Source organism: Corythoichthys intestinalis, chromosome 13 (assembly GCF_030265065.1).
Source record: "Corythoichthys intestinalis isolate RoL2023-P3 chromosome 13, ASM3026506v1, whole genome shotgun sequence".
NCBI classification, from domain to species: Eukaryota; Metazoa; Chordata; class Actinopteri; order Syngnathiformes; family Syngnathidae; genus Corythoichthys; species Corythoichthys intestinalis.
The window spans coordinates 38222304-38240139 of NC_080407.1; the positions used below are offsets into that span (position 1 = coordinate 38222304).

Sequence of the window (17836 nt, forward strand, 5' to 3'; positions counted from 1 at the left end):
GTCTTTTCACCGCAGTTTTTTTTTTTTTTTTTTTTTTGTGGCAACGACGCAACTTCCCGACACGAGTTTTCATGAACTCAATATATCGCTGCATAGTGACGATGAAAAAGCATTTCGATGCATAAGTGAACACGAAGACTTTTTACCACTTATCAACAAAGGTGTTCTAGAAAACTTTTTTCTTCGTTGACAAGATCAACTGAAAGAAAAAAACAAGGCCAGCAGGCCCAAATGGACAGCTATCAATGAGGTAAGTGAATTCCTGCATGCCTTATTTTGCCGCTTGTTGCGTCCGCTGGGTTAAACGTGTTTAAATTGTGCCTCACCTGCTATCTTGTCCGGGAAAGGGTTAATTCACTGTCAATTGGAAAGGGGTGTGGATTCGCATTTAAGCGGAAGCTGGGTCGGCGTGGCTGTCATTCACATTCACGTTGCCGAAAGAGACGCGCACCACCGGTGAGTTTGCCGCTCATTTGCTTGTATTTGTATTATGTATTTGCACCTACTGCATTGCTTTAGATGGCTTGGCGTTTCTTTCATGGCGATCACTCAATGGCCTTCCAGTTTGTGTGTTACGAGATCCGCTGAGAGCTGACAGTTGGCGACGAGCGCGTTGGTTTAGCGTAGCCACTGAGTCAATCTCGCAGCGAATCAGCGAGCGGTGCAGGGCACGCGGTGAACCATGGGTAATGTAGTCTCGGGACCCGCTGTATTGGTGCTTATAATCTGAATGCTTGCGGGAAAAAACTACATTTCCTCATGCCGTTAGCCGCCACCCTTTCAAAGCATTGGACGGCGTTCGTGACTTGAAGTGTCTAAATGATGCAACTATTGCCTAAAGAATAACGATTAAACGGTTAAAAATGTAAAATGTGATTTTAAAATACTGCATAATAGTTGGTTATTGCAATCTGAGCAATTTAATTGTGAATGAATTATATATATTATGCACAGTGTATTATTTATTCATTTAGATATAAAGAAGCTTTGTGTATATTTGTATTTAGCATGATCATAATTTGTATATTTATACACATATATACATTCTTTGCTTGCATTTATAGGTTTATAACCTGCTTGGTGTTTGCTATTTACTACTCCAAAACAAATCAACAATAAAAAACCAACAATATACTGTGAGCACAAGCCGAGTTATCCAGTGTGTTCTCTTTCGGATCCCTTTCGGCGGGGAAAACGCCACAAAAAAGCGTAAACGGCCGAACAGTTATAAACCGGTGCTGCACTGGGCTAGTGTAGCAGCAGCTTGCTAACCAGGAGGCAAAGCCAATCCAGCCCTGGTCAACCTAACACTCCAGTGATTTATTGGAGCTGACCGGGACCAAAATCTGGACAAACAATCGTGCCATCCTGGGAAGGGTTCTGTAGTCGGATATTGGACGGCACCTGAAGCCAATCAAGTCAAATCGCCAGCTAGAATTCCCATTGAGCTAGGGCAAAAGAGCCAGTCGGACCATAAAAGTGGAGAAAAGTCTTTAACGGACCCCATTGGTTGAACAGTCGGCTCTCCGGTTAACAAAAAAGGGAATTGAGATGGATGACTTGAAAAAACTTAAAAGTGCTCGTTCAAAAGCGCAGGCGTCATTCACCAGAAAAGGAAATGCGCTTACTACTTATTTGGCGGCTGGACTTCTGGATCCAAGTGAGGTTCCAAAAGAATGGAGGAGTCTCAAACTGGACTTCTCTAAAGTTGTTGATACAGGGCTTGAGTACGCCGACGCCTTGAGAGAGTCAGATGATGAAAGGGTTAAAGAGTCCGCTTTGGACGTTGACAGGCTGACTGCTGAGTGCGAGGCAAAGTTCCTAGAGGTGAAACGAGCCACCCAAGAAGCCTTTTGGAATGGCTACGCCGAGGAAATGTTTTCCGCCCAGGCTAAAGTCGCTGAATCTGCAGTTGCTCAGGCTGAAGAGGACGAAGTCAGCCCTCAACAACCAATTAAGGACCGCAGGCTTAGGAATAAAGGTCTGGACAGAGAGGTCTCGGAACTCGGTGACATGCTGGTGGAGTGGAAGGAATTGGTTCCCGCCTCTAGGTTGATTGATCTGAGGTTATGCTACCGAACATTGAGGAAGAGGCTCCTGGCTTTGTCAGACAAGCTGGAAGAGGAAGAAATGGAAGAGCAAAGTGGTGAACCACTGGCCCCAAATTCCGGAGTGGGAGCGTCCAGGATGGACAGGCAGTCTCCCCCAGCCGAGTCTGTCAAACTAAAACCAGGACCTGACACCTGGAAAGCATTTACTCCAAACCTTGGAGCGGGGACCCCAAACACAATCACCCAGCCTTTCTCACCACAAATCGACAACAGTAATGTTCAGGGAGCTATCGCTATAAAGCCCCAAATCAGTCTTGAAAGGGCAAGACTACCCAGTTTTTCTGGTGATATGAGGGACTACTACAGGTGGAAGGCTGAATGGGTGAACCTGGAGTTATTAGGCAACCCATATGGAGCTGAATCTGTGAAAAAGTTCCACCTTCTAAGCAGCCTGCATGAAAAGGTTAAAAGGGAACTTGTTCTATCCAGCTGTGGTTCAGCCGATGATGTATTCAGGCTGCTGGATAACAAGTATGGAAACAAGCAGAAGATCGTTTGGTTGATCACGAACGAGGTCCAGGCTCTTCCCCCTCTGAAAAGTAACAACCCCAGAAAAACCATTGAACTAATACAGGCTGTGGAAAGAGCGCTTTGCAACCTTCAGATTCTTGGAGAAGAGGATGCTGTAAAAAATCGGGTTGTCTGCCAGTCTCTCGAGAGCAAGCTTCCCAGCATACTGAAAAAGGAATGGATCATGCATAAGTCCAACCCTGCTTCTGGATTCTCTCCAACAAACCACTTTGATTGCCTCTTGGAGTTCCTGAAAAAACAAGAGGAGATTCTGGAGGAATTGGACCAATTAGAGCCAAGCTCAGTGGAAAAGGATGCAATGGAGAAAAGTTTATCGGTTGTTAAGGTGAAGAAAGCCTCCACTAAATCCACAACTGGTCAACAAGACGTTCAAGCTAAATGCACTATGTGCGGTGACAACAAGCATGCTGGCAGGCTATTTGCGTGCAAAGCCTTCAGAGAACAAAACCTTGCTGGTAAGAAGGCTCATCTGAAGAAGATTGGGTCATGCATCAAATGCTTGCGGCCTCACACCAAGGATGGCAACGGCTGTACCCAGAGATTCCTTTGCCCAAAGCCAACCTGTAGGGGATCAGGGGTTTCGGACCACAACTATCTCCTCTGTCCCAAGCCACCTACTCCAAAACAGGATGAGAGTGAGGACCGGAACAGCACACAAGCTGAAGGAAAGAGCCTTGGCTTGACCAAGAGACAGGAGGAGTTTCTGGCAGAACTCACTCCAGAACAAAGAGAAAGGTGCAAGAAGGTTTTCTCAAACAAAATCTCATCAACTGTATGCAGCAACACTGGAGATGAACTGAAGGAACACCCAGTAGTGATGATGCTCCTGAAAGCAACAACAAATTCAGGCTGTCTAATTGGCACCCTCATCGACCTCGCCTCCGATACAAACTACATCACTCATGAAGCAGCCAACCGCCTTGGTCTATCTGGCGACAACATCAAGCTGATAGTCCATGGGGTGGGGGGTATGAGGAAGACTGTCCTGACAAAGAGATATTCCCTTCGGCTGAGGGTGAAATCACCCAAAGGTAACGTAGCAGACCACAAGATACTCTGTTACGGCCTGGAGAAAATTGCTGAGGTGAATCAGTCAGTCTCACCCAAGCAATTACAAAAATTCTTCCCTGATGTTCCTGCTTCTGAGCTGGTACGGCCAAAGGAGATAGACCTTCTTGTTAGTCACCGTGAGGGTCGGCTTGTTCCTCAGCCAACCAGGATTGTGGGAGACCTTGTGCTCTGGGACGGCCCGTTGGGCAAGACCGTCGGAGGAACCCACCCCAACCTCATTGAGGCTGTCGACCTTGCCGTGTACCGCTCTGACACCCACCTTGCAAGGAGCATGAGGTCTGCTTCGGTGGCATACAAAGAGACCATCTTTGACCAAGCAGCAGAGGAGAACACAGCTTCCCAGAGCTTCACGGCCACAAACAAGGAGGTCCTTGAATGGTTCAAGTGGGATAGTATCGGAGCAGCCTGCAGTCCCCTGTGTGGTGGCTGCAGGTGTGGCAAATGTTCCCCAGGTGGGAAGGAAATGACTCTCAGTGAAGAGAAAGACCTGGAGAGGATAAAAGCCTGCATCACTTACGTGCTGGCTGACAAACACAGCAATTCCCCCCACTGGGACGCAGCGTATCCCTGGAAGGGTGACCCAGCAACTCTGCCGGACAACCGTCAAGCAGTTGAGGCGACCTTCAGGAGCACTGAGAAACGCCTAGAAAAGGAACCTGTGTGGAAAGCCGCATATAAAGAACAAATCCATGAAATGGTGTCCAGAGGAGCTGCTGTCAAACTCGCCAAGGAAGAAATTGACAGCTGGACTGGACCAACATGGTACATAAGTCATCTAATAGCACCAAACCCTCACTCCACTTCAACCCCTGTGCGGATCGTATGGAACAGCAGCCAAGAGTTCCGAGGGATGAGCCTCAACAATCTCCTGTACAAGGGCCCCGATGTTCTCAACCCAATACGGGGAGTGCTTTTGAGGTTCAGAAGTGGCCAACATGCTGCACTGGGCGATGTAACAAAAATGTATAACTCAGTGTGGCTGAAGGAAAAGGAAGTCCACCTACATCGCTTCCTCTGGAGGGATAACCTGGAGGATGAGATAGAGGTCTTCGCTGTTGTCAGGGTAAACATCGGTGACAAACCCGCTGGTTGCATCGCCCAAGTTGCCATGAGGGAGACGGCCAACCTTCCCCAGTTTGCTGACAGGGTTGAAGAACGTCGGGTTCTGACCGAGGATAGCTACGTTGACGACATCTTGACCTCTCATGATGACCTCGAAACCCTGCAAAAGATCACCAGAGGGGTGGTGGACATTCTGAAAGCAGGAGGTTTCCACCTCAAGCCTTGGGTCCTGTCGCACCAAAGTGGGAGGAGTGGTAAACCTTCTGACATCAGGGCTGAAACAAAAGCTCCCAGGACCTTAGTGCTGCCAAACCAAATGAAGGATGAGGAGAACAAAGCTCTGGGTGTCGGCTACGAACCCGAGACAGACAAGCTTCGGCTCCTGACTTCCATCAACTTCTCCAAGAAAATGGGGAAAATGAGAACTGGACTCGATCTGAGTGAAGAGCTGGTCAGGGACTGCACACCAACCCCCTTGACACGGCGTATCCTGCTCAGCCAGATCGCAGGTTTCTACGACCCAATTGGTCTTGCCTCACCAGCCAAGCAAAAGGGAGTCATGCTAGTGCGGGAGTCATTCCAAGAAGCCGGCAAAGACAACCCTGCCAAGGACACATGGGACATCCCTCTCTCGCCCAGACTCCGAGAAGCAGCAATAACACTCTTTGAAGAGTATATAAGACTTAGCCAAGTCAGATTCGAGAGAAGCCTGACACCACCTGACGCTCTAGGCCCACCAATGGGAATTACATTTTCAGACGGGAGCGAATCCTCTTATGGAGCAGTGCTCTACCTTCGGTGGACAACCCCAAATGGGATCATCGTAAAGTTGGTGGAGTCCAAAGCAAAACTCACTCCCCTAGACCAAAAGGGGGACGTGATCAAGGCGGAGCTCTGCGGCGCAGTCTTTGCTACCCGCCTAAGGCAGTACTTTGAAAAGCACTGTCGCATTAAAGTACAGCGCTGGATCCACTTCGTTGACAGTCAAACGATCCTGGCAGCCATCCAAAAGGAAAGTTATGGCTACCAAACATTTTTTGCCAATCGAATTGGTGAGATTCAGAAAGCTGGACAAGTGGAGAATTGGAGGTGGATTGAAGGCAGCCGAAATATCGCAGACATCCTCACCAGAGGAGCTTCCCCTGAGGAACTTGGCGAAGGTTCGACGTGGCAGAAAGGCCCCGAGTTCCTACAGTTGCCAGAGGAGGACTGGCCCATGAAAATGGCTAGCGAAATAACAACCTCAGCTGCTGAAAATGTAGGAAAATTACAACGGAAGGGGTTCTCTGCGGTAGTCACCAGGGTCCAACCAGACCATAAGACAAAGACCGGCCCCAAAGACGAAACAACCCTCCAAGAGCCAGAGCAACCAGCTGGTCCAGAACCAGCGCCAGTACTAGGCAAACAAAGAACTTGGAGCACTGGACTGGTGCACCTTGTGGAGCCTCAGCGTTTCAGTTCCCTGTCGAAGTTGTGTGGAACTTTGGCCTGGGCTCGACGAGCCGCTGAGATCTGGCTTAGGAGGCTCAAGACACCAGATCGACTAAAGTGGGAGGAAACCAACTCCATACTGAGTGCTAAGGAAAGAGCAGGAGCCTTCCAAGATCTGGCCCTCGCAGCCCAAGATGGAGTTGAGTTCAATGACTCTACACTGAATCGCTTGGTGGTCCACAAGGAAAAGGACACTGGACTCCTTCTCTGTGGAGGCAGAATCCAGTCCTGGAAGGAAGGTGGGACAGCTGTTCCACTTATCCCATTCCATTCCTGGTTGGCGACCTTGCTGACGAGAGATGCCCATGAAAAGAACCACGAAGGCATTGCTACCACACAGCTGCGGACGAGGAAGAAGGCATGGATAGTACAAGGTCGGAGAATAGTGAAGAAAATCCTGAATGATTGCGTTCCCTGCCGTAAACTGAAAGGGAGAATGTGCCAGCAGATCATGAGCGACTTGCCACCAGAGCGCTCGGAGCGTGCCAGTCCATTTGAGTACACTACACTTGACCTCTTCGGCCCTTTTGAAATCAAGGATGCCGTCAAGAAAAGAACCAGCAAGAAGGTCTGGGGCATAGTGTTTTGTTGCATGGCATCAAGAGCAGTTCATGCAGATCTTGTTGATGACCAATCGTCTGAAAGCTTCCTCCAAGCCTACTCTCGTTTTGTAGCTCTGAGAGGCCATCCAAAAAGACTTTGGTCTGACAGGGGAACAAACTTTGTTGGCGCTAAACCAGCCTTGCAGGAACTGCACAAACACCTGGCGAGCCTGCAGGAAGCTTCCATTAAGAATGAAGCCGCCAAGAATGGAACAGAATGGTCATGGGACTTTCATCCGGCTGACGCACCTCATCGTAACGGAGCTGCTGAAGCTGCAGTAAAGCTCCTGAAAAGAGCCCTTATGAGTCTTGGAGGGACAGAAGGCTCATTCACCTGGAGTGAACTCCAAACCCTTTTCTATCAAGCAGCTAACCTCACAAATGAAAGGCCAATTGATGCCAGAGCACAAATCCAGGAAGACTCAGTCGAGTACATCACACCTAACAGTCTACTCCTCGGACGAACTGGACTTGGAGGCGACACGGATGGCCTCAAGCTTTGCATCCATCCCTGGCGCCGTCTGAGAGCCATACAAATCAGTGTGGACATGTTCTGGTCGAAATGGAGTGAGCTTGCTGGACCTAATCTATTCATTCGGCCAAAGTGGCACCACACGAAGAGGAACGTTGAAGTTGGCGACATCGTGTGGATCGCTGACCAGAATGCCTTGCGAGGACAATTCCGTCTTGGACGGATTCAAGCAGTCTACCCAGACAAGAAAGGACTTGTTCGAGACGCTGATGTAAAGATGTGTGCTGGCCTGCCTGCAGTGCTAGCAGTCAGGCAACGCAGAAAGGACCTACAACAACTGACGACAGTCATCCTCCGGAGAGACATCAGGAGATTGGTTGTCCTCATTCCCACTGAAGAACAGAATGGTTCTGCTAGGCAAGGCACAAGCTGACTGGCTGATGTCATCCATCGCCTGGTTCTGGAGGTACCGCATCATGACATAATTGTCCCGACACCCAAGCGCTGCCACTGGGACACACATTTGCACATACACGAAGATGAGTACACACATAATTGTGCCCTGACAGTACACACCCCTGTCAGCGTAGGTGCCCGAACAGTGACATTGGCATCATCATCTTCGTTGGCAAGTAAGATTGAACTTTTACTCAATACAAAAAAAAAAAAAAAAAAAAAAAAAAAAAAAAATTGTGATGTGGTGTTAAAGTGGGTGACCTCTCTGAATTATCAGTCGGTCAAGTGGGAGGTGTTGCGTCCGCTGGGTTAAACGTGTTTAAATTGTGCCTCACCTGCTATCTTGTCCGGGAAAGGGTTAATTCACTGTCAATTGGAAAGGGGTGTGGATTCGCATTTAAGCGGAAGCTGGGTCGGCGTGGCTGTCATTCACATTCACGTTGCCGAAAGAGACGCGCACCACCAGTGAGTTTGCCGCTCATTTGCTTGTATTTGTATTATGTATTTGCACCTACTGCATTGCTTTAGATGGCTTGGCGTTTCTTTCATGGCGATCACTCAATGGCCTTCCAGTTTGTGTGTTACGAGATCCGCTGAGAGCTGACAGTTGGCGACGAGCGCGTTGGTTTAGCGTAGCCACTGAGTCAATCTCGCAGCGAATCAGCGAGCGGTGCAGGGCACGCGGTGAACCATGGGTAATGTAGTCTCGGGACCCGCTGTATTGGTGCTTATAATCTGAATGCTTGCGGGAAAAAACTACATTTCCTCATGCCGTTAGCCGCCACCCTTTCAAAGCATTGGACGGCGTTCGTGACTTGAAGTGTCTAAATGATGCAACTATTGCCTAAAGAATAACGATTAAACGGTTAAAAATGTAAAATGTGATTTTAAAATACTGCATAATAGTTGGTTATTGCAATCTGAGCAATTTAATTGTGAATGAATTATATATATTATGCACAGTGTATTATTTATTCATTTAGATATAAAGAAGCTTTGTGTATATTTGTATTTAGCATGATCATAATTTGTATATTTATACACATATATACATTCTTTGCTTGCATTTATAGGTTTATAACCTGCTTGGTGTTTGCTATTTACTACTCCAAAACAAATCAACAATAAAAAACCAACAATATACTGTGAGCACAAGCCGAGTTATCCAGTGTGTTCTCTTTCGGATCCCTTTCGGCGGGGAAAACGCCACAAAAAAGCGTAAACGGCCGAACACCGCTGGACGAATATTCGTAATGGTCTCATGATAAAACTACCTATGGTATACTCTAAGCTTCATTCTACTTCAGGTAAGCACTTATATCATCTCAACTGTAATGCATTGTGAGCGTAAAAGCATGATGTCATTACCAAAAGCAGTAGCTGTATGGCAATTATTTACGAGAATGTGCCTAAATCATCACGGGATATGTCAAAAATGAAAAACATTATAAAACCCTGACATAGGCAAATGTATTGAACATAACTTCAAGTATCATTTCATGTATTACAAGTGCCGGTGATGGGCACCTTTGAGCACTTGAAGTTACGTAACTTGCGGACTATAAGTCGCTTCTTTTTCCCCTCATTTTGAATCCTGCTGCTTGTAGTCAAGTGCTGCTTATTTGCTGGGTATATTTAAAATGTGTATTGCTAAATAATCTAGAGTTCTGTAACTTTTTATTATATACTGTTGATCTACAACATGATGATTTCTTTCTTGTTAAAGGGTATGTAGCGCCCTGGGAAATTTTTAATATTCCATCATTTATCCATAAAAGCATGCCTTTTGTATTCATATCATGCCACTTCGTGTAATTACACACAAGAAAATGAGAGAAATTTGGCTCGATTGTCAAGCTGAAACGACCGGCGCCCGAGATCTGGCAGATTGTGTGCGTGACGTCACGACAAGTGAAGAGAGTCCCACCGGCCACTAGGGGGGCAGCGCCTGTCTGCATCAATAGAATTCCTTCTAGTGAGGGGAGAATTAGGGGTGTTTTGAGCTGTTTATGCTGATGCATTGTGTTCGTCCTGCACATATTCCAGGTTCCCTCATGAAGAAACACCCCTCGTTGTCAATAAAAGAGAATTCAGAATTGTTTCTTCAACAAGAAAAAGGCTCAGTGCTTTAATACTGAATGGCGGCGATGATGGCAGACAATTTCGTTTCTAGTTTCAGCGACGAATCCGACGTAGAAGGACGTAACGAATGTTCATCTAATGGTGACGAGGAGAGTTATGAAGCTTTAATCGGTGTTTTAGGTTAGCAATTTGAGCCCAAACCAACGCCAATGCTGCGTAATGAAACGGTCATTCATGGGAGCAATGACACTGATGAAACATCGGCAGCGGATCGTGTGGGAAACACCAATGATTTGTTTTGCATTTCTTTTTGTGAAGCTGATACACCGTGACTGCAAATAAAGGAATGCATAGAATAATTATCATTTATTGCGCTATCATAGCTTTTGGCTCTGCCAACAGACACAAATATGAATGGGATCAGAGGATTTGTTCTATATATTTTACGAACGATAATTTATACATGTGTCCAGTCCTGTATCCAATGCGTGACTTTTTTTTAATTATAAAAGAGTACTCACTCTGGCCATTTCGATCTTGGCTGCTCCCCTCTTTTCCTTAGCCTTAGCCTCCTTGGCTAGTCATCATCCTTTTTCTTGATATCTCGGGACATTTCGGTCGCTGCGCGTGTATGGTCGGCACCGCACCCCAGAAAAGCGTGCCGGAGGCTGTGTCTAGAAAATTAGCCCTCTTTGCACGGACGAACTTTACCCATCTTCTGCGTAGTCCAGCTTTTTTTTTCGCGTTCGGGAACTCATGGATACTATATTCCGATAAATAACTATTTGTACACCACATAGCACAGCAGTTTTGAACCATTTCTGAGATGTTTTCGTCAAACAAACCCCAACGCTACTCTCTCGTCGTTAAAAAACAATGGCACCTAGCTCCGCCTCAACTGTCAATCACTTGTCGTGACGTTGCCGCCCCATTCGGCTGTTTCCGGAACACTTTCGGGAATGTTCGTCATTTTCGATCTATTTTCGATAATTGCTCATTAATGTGATTGATTTTTTTGTTAACTTTATCAATATTTGTTATCTTGGCACATAACGGTTCTATTGATGTCTCACACCCCCTTATCCAAAACATCCCCTTTAAATCACCCTCTATTATGGTTTTGTTTTAGGCAACTCTGATTGGTAGCATATAGGGTTGTTCTTGACTGGGCGTTGAAAGGCGAACATCTGGGAAGAGGCCAGCGACGTGTTCTTCCATCGTGTGTCGTCTCCTGCATCCGTGAGAAGTACCCTTCTGTCAGTGAGAACTACAATGGTTTTAGGGAAGCTGAAGATGCTATGCAATTTTTCTAAGTACGACTTACTTGCATACCTTTTCATACCATTTCCTCCATACCCAGAAACTTTTTATCTTTTAAACCTTCACATTTCACAAATTATACAATATGTGTGTGTTTTTTTTTTTTTATTATTGTCCATTCAAAAATATCTACATTATAAAATATCTATTAAAAAAAAAAAAGGAAAATGTCTGCCTACTTATTTTTTAAAGTGACTGACATGTTGTAAAATAACTTTTTCTTTGTCAGGCCTTTCGATGTTTACAATGTTAGGTGGAATAGTAGTTGGAGGCTTGAAATAGAAGTCTGGCTCAGCAAACTTTAATGATGAATCCTGCCGTCTTTCCAGGACACGCTTCCACCAAATTTTCTCTGAATGTCAGCGTTGTTTGCTCGTAACAGCTCTGGGCAACCCATCTTTTTGTTTGCTTTGGAAACTCCGAGCTGTATTTCAAAGTGCCTAATAGAGTAAATTTGATAGAGATATGTACACGATAAGAAAGGTAGAGTGCAATTGTAATGGGACAAATGTTGACAGATTTCAATTTGGTCCATGACGTATGAGTAAGCCTACCATCAGCGTTCCTCTGTTGCTGGCGCCCGACATTTTCATTGTGGTCCATAACAGACATTAGTGTCCTTGCCTTCATGGAGTTATAGACAAAGTGGAGCCTCTTTTGGGTGTACTTCAGCATCGCACTGTGGTATACCTCCAGGTCACCTACAGATCACAATAAAAAGTAGCTTGTGAGATATGTCATGATATACGCCAGTGTTATAGACACAACCGCACCACGGAATAAGGCAAACCCAAGTATCAGAAAAAATTAAATAATGCAGTATTTTCATGTTCAGCCAAAAAATACAGGAGACCAAAAAGATTTAATCGATCTGGTGTCCTGATGAGGCAACAACTTAGTCACAAATTTGCTCCTGTCGATCATCATTGTGTACTTTTGTTTTAAACAAAACTAAAATTGCATTTATATTATGTATGTGTAATGGACTAGGGATGTCAATGGCAGAGGATAACATTTTCTACTGCAATAAAATAAATGTTTGGAAAATTGCTTCTAATTCAATCAGAAATGAAGTGAGCTATTAGTGTTGTAAATAGTGTAGTGTGTAAAAGGTCTAGTCCTTCAGTGTTTCGGAATGTCAATCTATCTCTCATAGTTGAAGAGGCTAAACAAACAGGATGCATGTCTAGAGGTGTGACAATATCAGAGGTTGCGCTAGACATTTTCATTGTCATTTTGACTGACAGGGTCATAAAAATCCGGTCATAATCTATTTTTACCAGTCACTTAAATTTTTAAAATGATAATGATGACATATTCAATAGTATTTAGTTTTCATTCATTTTTAATTTTGTAACGCTTGCTTGGCGGCGAAAAATTAGACACGGAAGTTGTATTTTTCTCCCTCTTTTTACTCTGCTTACCGCCAACAACAACAACAAACAAAACTCCACTCCCAAAGAAAAAGAGGCAACTATATAGACCCCAATCACCAACGTCACACAATGATCTTAATTGTGGTTGTAAGCCCAAAATCTTCTAAATATATATTAAATGCATCTTACCAGATATAAAATGACTACTACATAGTCTGTGGTGATCGTTTGGTGCCGATTTCTTGTCGAATTACAGCAGTCCATCTCGCTCTCCTCTTCGGGTCTCTCAGAATACGGTAGAACTTCAAGTCTCTCCGTCTATCTTCTCTGTTACTGCAACCGACCGCCACACATGCCTTCGCCATTTTGATTATTAATGTTAACGAGCAGAAAAACACGCAGTAATAGGAGGCATGTACGTAGCGGTAATGTGTAAACACGACGAGCTGACGGACAATATGGCTGCTCCAGTCAGGGGGCGGAGTTGTGACGTCATGTGATTGGGGTCTATAGACAAGTTTCCTGAGCGAAATATGGGCTCCGCCATCTTGGAAAATGTCTGCTTCGCACTTCCGGTCCGGTTGAGTAGCAGTGTATTAGCAGTGTATTGACGACGATAAAACTACGAAATCAAGCCAGAGCAACCCATGGAATCTTCAAAAATATGACACGTAGATGAGATTGGATGGCAGTTAGTGTCACTTCGTTGATCATTTGTGGACAAAATTATTAACAACGGTCAGCCTGTTAACGTGAGGAATGGATTGATACTACGGCCATTAGTGACCAAAATGTGGTGAAATTACAAGTTATATTACATTTGCCGACTGCAGAAGGGCTGACATGGATTTTTTTGTTACAAGGAAATGCTACAAGGTTATGTACATATGATGTTAACACAAATAGTATGTCATTCTTTTTTTTATTGCAGGCATTGATCACAATAAAACATTTAGACATGATTCCATTTCTTGTTTTTTTTTAAACGATTGGTGCACTCCAAAACAGGTCAATAAATCACATTTATAAAAGTATTGCAAAAATAGCATACGAGAATGTGATAACAGACCGCAGAGCTCCGGAGCCTCGTGAACAAATAGCGACATCACGGAGCCCCTCGGCGGCATTTAGATGTGTTTTTTTTCCCGTCCTCGGTAATTCCAGCTCCAATAGCATATATTTAAAGACGCTGCCGTTCACAAGTTCGTAGTTGGATCACGGCGATCTCGGCGAACCACCGTCTGTCACAATTCCTGCCTCTCTCTCGGCCTCTCCCGGGAGTCGAGCTGTCATCATCATTGTGGAACGCAAACGATATATGTTCGATATATGTCCATCAACGTACAAGTCAAGTTGTCTTCCCTTTTATAACAGTGTTTCCCAGCTGTAAACAAATGAATAAAAACTTGTAACACTTGGATTTATGCGGTGCATTCAAACACGATTAGCAACAGGCGGCTAGCAGCAGTAGCAGAAGCTAGTTGTTGTAAAAATGATTAAGCTTCGTAATTACAATCATCATCGTAATATCAATAGCAAAGGCAACAAGTCGTTTCATGCGCCAGATTTTAGGTTTCGTATTTTTAGAGCACATTACCTTCCATTACAGCGGGGGCATGACTGCAGGAGCTGTCAGTTTTGTACATCTCCTTCCCTCCCTCCTGTATGACGAGTACGAGCACCCATGGTTTGGAAATCGACATGGTATGAAGCATGGAGGCCTTGGCTTGGTTCTCCACCCGCCTACATCAAAATAACATTCCCGGGATCTTGTATAAAGACCTTCCAACTTCGATTCCACCGCCATTGACTTCAATGGTAAACAGGCGGAAATGGAAGGGGAAGGAAGACGTAAGGAAGTAAACCCGAAGTACCTCGAAAACTTGTCTATACACAGGCGGCAATCTAGTCCACCAATTGGATGACGCGCTAGCACACCGGGTGCACCAATAAGAACCTTGCGTTGATGTGTCAATCACGGTGCTGCCGCCAGACCCCGGTGACGCTACAATATTCTGACAGAATAGCCAACGACGTCATGCATTAAGAGAGACAATAGCTAATTAATATGCTCACTCGCCACCCTGTGGTCTGGGGTGTGAATTGCAACCTGTCAAAAAGACGGACGGACTTCAGTTTTTTCCGTCACCGTTTTAAAAAACCGGTCAACGACGGAAAATATTCGGTTAACGCGACCCCTGGACAATATATAGAAAAGATGATATATAGCGATAGTCTGTAGCCCAAAAGGTTATCGATATACTCCCACCAAAAAGTGATATATATTTAAAACACTAGAAGTGCAGGGGGATTGTGTTTTTGGCTATAAAGAAAGACCAGAAAGTCATTAGATGACCACTATACCAAACTCAGGTGGATAGGTACAATTAACATCTGAATGTTTGCAAATGCAGGACTACCTTGGCTTTGTCAAACAACAGACCACTCAAACAAGCAATCAAGCAGAGGGGTCGCTGCCTGAGTGTGAAGGGGGGGCACTCTTTATAGTTGCGAACAGCATTTGAATATTTGCAAATGCAGGACTCCCTTAGCTGCAGTTTCCTACTTACGTACGTCAGTGCCCTGAGGAATTCTGTGCCCAAGAGCTGGTGGAAATGATCCTGATTGAAGTCCACCCATGTGACTGAGATGGAGAGGAGATCAACCTTCAGCTGTGTTGGGACTTTGAGCTGTTTTTTTCTATCTTTCTAATTTTGTCAAAAAGCGCACAATTCAATCACATTAGACAACCATACTGAGCAGTTAACAAACACTAAAACATAATTATCAGGACATAAAGCTATAGAGATTTGTAGCGTAAAATAGAGGAAGGAAGTAAGTAGAGAGTAAATGAGAGGTGCTGTCGTAACTTTGCACCTCAATTCACATACAGGAATATGTAAAAATGTCGTCTGCTTGATTTTCTGACAAAGCCAAGGTAGCCCTGCATTTGCAAATATTTAAGATGCTTGCTAGTGTGAATGCGAATGCCAAATGAGGACCTCAATGCTCAAAAAAATATTCTGATTAGAGTTAGATGACCCTTCTCTGGAAACAACAGTGATTTGTATCAACTGATCCACCTTTGCCCTGGCCAGTGTTCAAAAGGTGTCACTGTTTAGAAATATAAAATAAAGAAAATCTTTTATTAGATGAGTGTCTATGTTTGCTCAATGGCTGCCATTGACGGCGCTAGACATGCAATTCATTTTGAGTGGACTGGACATTGAGCACAGTCAATGGCACTGAAACGAGAGCACGTCATTTACAGGTCATTTCTTGTTCATTTTAGGGCATTTTGCAGGTTACTTCCTGTTGCATTGGAATTGCTTCCTAACTGTTTGGGGACATTTTTGAGTGGTCAGTAAGCCTAAATCAACAGGAAGTGACCCGTTAAAAGGAAGTTATCGAAAATAAACTGGAAATGATGTGAAATGCCCCAAATCGAGCTCATCGAGAGCCAAATACAGTACGTCCAATCCATTTGAAGTGGAAAGTTGGCTGGCAGCGAATAACTATCCACTGCCATCCCTCCCTCTTTGAACTAATTGGATCTCTAGTAGAGGTCCAATCAGTTTCTCTGTTTATTTATTTTTTTGTTGAATATCCTAGAAGCATTTCCTGACCGATTTATCGATAATTGTTGTATTGTTTGTGAGATCATCTTTATCATAAGTCTTGTATCGCAAATCGTATCGTATCGTGAGGCACCCAGAGGTTCCCAACCCTAATATCGTGTGGCAATTATTACTAGATCACTTACTCGTGATGATTGTTGAATTGTCCTCGGCTGGCCTGATGTTGATGTGGTATCCTTCACTGGCGTGGACTGTGGTACAGCAGATCTTACCTATATTTCATTATCACAAAAGAAAGTATGAACAAATGCTTGGCTTAGTAAGGCCTATCATACAAAAGAGAGAGCTGCTCGCTTTGTTTTTTTTTTTCATGTCATTTCAGGCATTTACATTAATATTTACAAATACAGTTCTGCTTTTACGCAAACGACAACATTTTAAATAAATGCCTGAATGGGAATGGGACGAAGAAAACTACTAACTATAGGTAGGGTGACAATATTAAGATTTCCAAAAAAAGGGGAAACTCGACCCGGCCTCGAGTAACTTAAATTATAATATTTATACACTAATTATACTATAATATAGGATGATTCAAAAAGAATGTGCCAAAATCATCATGTGATAGAGCGCAAGTATATAGGTTACAGAACTCTAGCTTGGACACATTTTCAATTCACCCAACAAATAAGCAACACTGGACTATAAGCAGCAGGATTTAAAATGAGGGAAAAACATAGCGAATTATAGTCCGCAAATTACGCAATTTCAAGTTTTCAAATCAAGTGTTCAAGGGGGCCACTTGTAATTCAAGAAATAATACTTGAAGTTATGTTTAACACATTTGCGTATGTCCGAGTTTTATAAAGAGAAAGTAGAACGCAGACAGAAAAAGCAGCAGCATCTACATGAATTTAGAAAACCTCTCGGGACGCGCGAGGACATGACAGGGCAAAAGATCACCCTGCGAAGTTATGAACGGCACAACATAAACCAATTACGAACCATTTGTAAACCGAACCCAACCCAAATTGGAATAATTTACTGCATTTGGGATGGTTATATGAAAGTTGATCGTTGTTTCCTATTTAAAAACACAAACCATAAATATGCCCGATGTTTGTTACAAGTAGCTCGCTTTTGGCGTGCATGTACACCAACACCTAGTAGAAGTGTATATGCGATATATTTCCATACATGATTTTTTTTTTTACCTGTTTATCAGAAGATCTTGAAGCTGTTTGGGCAGTCGAAGGCACAGCATTTGATTTCAGGAGAGAATAGCCACAAAATGTTTTCCTGATGTCGGTTGTTGCGAAATGCTGCAAATTCGCCATTTTAGTCCTTTTTCCACCGGTGTGTGAATGTCATATCCAGCAGAGAGTAACCAAAGTTTATATAGTTCCTCGTTCTTCACAGGCAAGCGGTGGACACTTTCTTTTGTCCATTTCTTCTGTAAGTCTCCACAAGTTCTAAAAAGCACATTTCACCATGCTGACGTCCTTTCGTGCAGACTGACGTGAAGACAAGTGGCCGTAGCACTGCTCTCTAGTGGAGTGTCATTACGCATAAGAAACAATAGTCCCGCAGAATTGAATAAATTACGGCAGTTTGGTGCGACATTTTTTTGGGCTGCAGGGGATTTTTGTACATTGAGCTGCGTTTTCAATTTATTTGACTGTGT

At 44.2% G+C, this 17836-nt stretch overlaps 1 long non-coding RNA gene across 1 annotated transcript; it reads right to left on the minus strand.

The window, feature by feature from the left end:
- Positions 1-11602: 11602 nt before the first annotated feature.
- On the minus strand, positions 11603-17472 carry LOC130929218 (uncharacterized). The gene is made up of 3 exons (XR_009066844.1): positions 17367-17472; positions 16338-16424; positions 11603-11899 (listed from the first exon to the last, which is right to left on the minus strand). It is a non-coding gene; the product is annotated as an uncharacterized LOC130929218 (long non-coding RNA).
- Positions 17473-17836: the final 364 nt, after the last annotated feature.